Source organism: Bubalus kerabau, chromosome 14, assembly GCF_029407905.1.
Source record: "Bubalus kerabau isolate K-KA32 ecotype Philippines breed swamp buffalo chromosome 14, PCC_UOA_SB_1v2, whole genome shotgun sequence".
Classification (NCBI taxonomy): domain Eukaryota; kingdom Metazoa; phylum Chordata; class Mammalia; order Artiodactyla; family Bovidae; genus Bubalus; species Bubalus kerabau.
In genome coordinates, this window is record NC_073637.1 from 78,644,269 (window position 1) to 78,649,259 (window position 4,991).

General features: G+C 42.4%; 1 pseudogene; it reads right to left on the reverse strand.

Moving 5' to 3' along the window:
- Nucleotides 1–204: 204 nt before the first annotated feature.
- Nucleotides 205–1,351, reverse strand: LOC129626925 (malate dehydrogenase, cytoplasmic-like; annotated as a pseudogene).
- Between the last annotated feature and the right edge of the window lie 3,640 nt (nucleotides 1,352–4,991).

Below are 4,991 nucleotides of genomic sequence, written 5' to 3' on the forward strand. Positions count from 1 at the left end.
TTTGAGTACATATTTTATTTAGGATGCAGCACTAACAACATGATGATAAATTGTTACCAGTTTATACCAAGAAACACCCTATCTTTAAAATATGTTGTTTTCACAATTTAAGTATAGCCTTATTATTATTTGATACTAGAGTCAAAGACAACCTTTAGAGTTTTCCACTTTGGGGCACTTAGTGACATCAAAATGATGATCTTGTCATGCAGAGGAAAGCAGTGCAAATGCAGTTTCTTTTCTTTTTGCCCGTTCCCTTGCAGTAAGATCCGTCCTCTCTCATCTGAGGAATCATTAATAGGGAGACTTTCAACTACCTTGCAGGTCTTGTTCTTGATTATAACAGGTAATGAGCAGATCACCCAAAATACTGTAAAAGTTGCCTTAAGAGATAACACGTAAAGGACACAAATTCTCCCTTTGGGGTTCCACACCGGACGTGTCTGAAGTGGTGTCCGAGGTGGTCACAGATGGCCTTTGCAGCCGACACCGCACTGGATAGGTTTCAGGCCTGATGACCCCAGCGCCATGCTCCTGCACGGCCGTGAGGAATCCGCCCTTGAACCGGCTGTCATCTTTCAGAGCTTCGGAAATACCATCTTCCTTTCTGAACGCTTTCACTTTGCCGTGATTGACATCTGGATACTGAGGTGAGGAATGGTTTCCCCAGATGATGATGTCCTTCACACCATTGCAAGTCACACTGGAGACTTCCCTGGTGGTGTGGGGTTTAGGACCTGGCACTTCTGCTGCAGGGGGCATGGGTTCGCTCCCTGGTTAAAGAACTAAGATCCCAAATGCCCCATGGCACAGCCACAAAAAAAAAGAAGTCACACCAAGTTTTTTACACCGAGTTTAACAGAGCATTTCAGCTCAGTTAAGATCCAAAAGAGTCAAGCAATCAAAGTTCTCCCTGGGGATGGGCTTGGAGCAATCAGGCCATTGGTATTGGCTGGGCTTCCTACCACAAGAACCATAACTGACTTCTTGGCATATTTCTCAAGGCTGCACCCGGGCATTTGAATATTTTCATATTTGCTTTGAATACATCTTTCCTCTCCATGCCATCCCTTTTTTGATGTGGAGCCCACAAGCATGGCCACGACCAGGTGTTTGAGGCAATCTCTCTTTTATTTTTTATCTGTGGCAGTGACCTCTTTCAGGAGGGTTGGGCCCAGTCTTGCAGTTCCATTAGGACACCATCCAAGACACCCATCATGAGAGGAATATCCAACGGCAGAAAAATTATAGGCTGGTCTTTACCAAAGGCAGAGCCGTTTCTAACACCATACAGTAGTGACTATGCGATTTGACCAGCTGCTCCAGTCATAAGGACTCTGATTTGTTTCAAAATTTGTAGTCACGGGCCTTCTGCTTTCAAGAGTTTTGTGACAGAAACCCTTAGAAACACTGTTGGTAGGTTTGGGGGCTCTGTGGACAGTTTCAACACCTGCCTTGACTAGATTCTCTTAAGCCTTGCTTTTAAGCTTTTTTTTTGGTGGACTGATTTAGAATAGACTGTGGGTATTCAAATGACTCCTGGAATCTGGCTGGTCAGAACTCAAACATCTCTGAGTTCTGTGTGAGCTTTGAGGATCATCCACGTTACAGCTTCCTCGTCCATTTTTGTCCAGTTTTGAAAAGTCTCACCACGTGCATGTGTCACTGAGTATTCAACAGCAGTCTCATGGTGACTCCGTGCTGGATTCTGAGTCTCCTCCTTCATGTTGCTTTCTTCTCTCAAAGTTCTTTGCTCTACAAAGTTGTCACATCAACTCGGGATTAATTTCACGTTAGTATCCATTGAGTCTTCCTCTACTGTAGCTCTTGCAGCAATCGAATTCCAAAGCTTAAGTTATTCTGTCTAAAATAATGCTCTGGGGCCCCAGAAGCTCTATCTATGTTAGTTTTTGGTCCTCCAGATCCAGTGGGATGATCTCAGAAGGTGAAGTGATTTTGGTACTCAAAGCCCCTCTGCCATGAAAACTCCAATATATTCACTTTAGGTGAAATATTATTTGCACACTCTTTAATCTTTTCATAATCTAGAAAGTGGATGTTAGATCAGTCTCACACAAGCATACATTTCCATGTATACATGTACACCTATACAAGCATGTATATACACATATGCACACACACATACTCGTCAAGGAGAAAGTTTATTATCAGTAGCTATTTTATTATCACAATAAAAATAGCCACATAGTAATAACGGCTAAGATCTTTTGAAAGTTTATTATGAACCAGAAACTATGACAGTTTAGGTGCATTATTTTCTTTTCTTCTTTTGAAATATGAAGGTTAGAGAATTGGGGTAATTTATACAAGGTCACACATTAAGGAACAGATGAAGCCAAGTTTGAGTACAACCAACCTGACTGTAGAGGAGAAATAGGTAAACGATGGCTTGCAGACTGCCATTTGTTTTATAAATAAAGTTTTATTCCCAGGAGAGCCAAGGACACTCATTTTTGTAGTGTCTGTAGGTTCTTTTGAGCTATAGTAGCAGAGCTGAGTAGTTGCAGTATAGCCTGAATAACAGCCTAAAATATTTATTATCTGTCCCTTTACAGAATGAGTTTGCTGACCCTTGCTTTAATTGTGAATTAATTACTCTATAATTTTCAAGGCCCATCTCCATTGTTACCTTGAGGTAGTTTTTCCATGCCATTTTGCTCACCATGTAAATTCTCTTCATTCATATCCCCTACTTTCAAAGTATACTTTTCAGTATACCAAAAATAGCCTATTGTTAACAGCTTTCCCGGAGAAGGAAATGGCACCCCATTCCAGTATTCTTGCCTGGAGAATCCCATGGACAGAGGGGCCTGGAGGGCTACAGTCCACGAGGTCACAAAGAGTTGGACACGACTTAGCGACGAAACCACCAAGAGCTTTACCACTCACTTTCAAAATGTCCCTTTCTACCCTCCAGAATGGAAAGTTTTTGAGAGCAAGTGTTTTCATCTACTTTGTTCATGGCTCTATTCCCAATGCCTAAGACAGAGCCTGCCACAGAGTAGGTGTATAATTTTTAATGGATGATCCCTTGACCAAATACCTGGTTAAATTCAGACAGGGCTTCCCAGGTGGTGCTAGTGGTAAAGAACCCGCCTGCCAATGCACAAGACCTAAGAACGGCAGGTTCGATCCCTGGGTTGGGAATATTCCCTGGAGGAGGGCATGGCAACCCACTCCAGCATTCTGGCCTGGAGAATTTCATGGATGAGTAGCCTGGCAGGCTACAGTCTATGGGGTTGCAAAGAGTCAGACACGACCAAAGTGACTTAGCACACAGATAAGACTCCATCCTTTCCTAGCTGAATCGGTATGCAACGGTGGCTGCTGCTTTTTTTTCTCTCTTATATATGCATCCTTTCCCATGGATTCATAATGCCACTTTTTCTTTTTGTAAAATCATGAACTAAATTACTACATGTACTAGTTAACTCAGTTGTCAGTTGAGGCTGGTTCACCTTTTGATACTTAAAGAAAACCAACTCTAACGACTCAGACAGCATCCTATGAGAAGTCCAATTTCCTTCCCTCCCTCCTTCAGCTTCTCTGCATTCTCTGCAGACAGTGTCCAATGGTGTCTTCAGGCTATGTTAGCTTCAAATTAACTTTTACTTTCACACATCTCTCATCCCACACGGCTGGTGTCCTCTCTGCCCCACGCTAGGCATGAATCTCAAGACTCTTTTTCTTGGATTCCTTCTCAACATCCCAACCCTTAAAAAAAAAATCTCACCCACAAAAGTGGTTCTTCGTGTGTAACATTTTTCGTTTACAGTTAGGGGGAGACAAGGGATTTGCATGCAGCAGTGCCAACAGCTTAGTCTTTAGAAACTCCTTGTTTTCAAAACAACTTTAGTCAACATACAGCCAAGAATTTCTCACCTCTCTCCACCAGCACAGTGATTCCTTCTCTCTTTACTCTCTTCATACAAGTTTTTTTTTTTTTTATTTAGGGGCACAGTGATGTATCTCCTCATTACATTATCTTCTTCCATCCTTGTTGCTGTTTAGCCGTTCAGTTGTGTCCCAACTCTCTTGTGACCCTGTGGACTGTAGCCCGCCAGGCTCCTCTGCCCATGGGATTTGCCAGGCAAGGATACTGGAGTGGGTTGCCATTTCCTCCTCCATCCTAAGCCCCAGAGTATATACAGTTCTCAGGGACCACGGCTCCACTCAGGTCTTCCTGGGTACCTGTAACTCCACTTTAATCTCACTATCACTTCTGTGTTTTCATTAAAGAATGTTTACATCTGTGTTTCCCCAGCAAAATGTTACAGTTTTCTTTATTTAGACCCACCAGATTAAGAACCTTACTAGAAAGCTATGTGAAATAATGTCAACTCTATATGAGTACATCAATTGCTTTTTTCAATATCAGTTCAGTTCAGTCGCTCACTCCTGTCTGACTCTTTGTAACCCCATGGACTGCAGCATGCCAGGCCTCCCTGTCCATCACCAACTCCCGGAGTTTACTCAAACTCATGTCCATTGAGTCGGTGATGCCATCCAATCATCTCATCCTCTGTCATCCCCTTCTCCTCCTGCCTTCAATCTTTCCCAGCATCAGGGTCTTTTCAAATGATTCAGCTCTTTTTTTCAATATATCTTTCAATTTTTCCCCTTTGCCCATGGATAGGATGTATTATTATATTATTGTGATTTATAGTAAGAAGTATGTATTTGGTGTTCAGTTGTTTCTGGCACACGGCTCCTAATACCCTTGGAATTTCCTATGTAATAAGATGAGAAAAGTTCCTTGATATTCATAAGAACTCCCCTTCTACTACTCCTGAGTTTATGTTAATGATGTGACTTGTGGGGAGAGTGGTGTGCTTGGAGAGAGCATGGAAACTCTGCACTTTCCCCCAACTCTTGCCCTACACATCCTTTCTTACTGTTCCTGAGTTACATCCTTTTACAGCAAACCAGCAATCTAATAAGAAAGCATTCCTCTGAATTCTGTGAGCCAC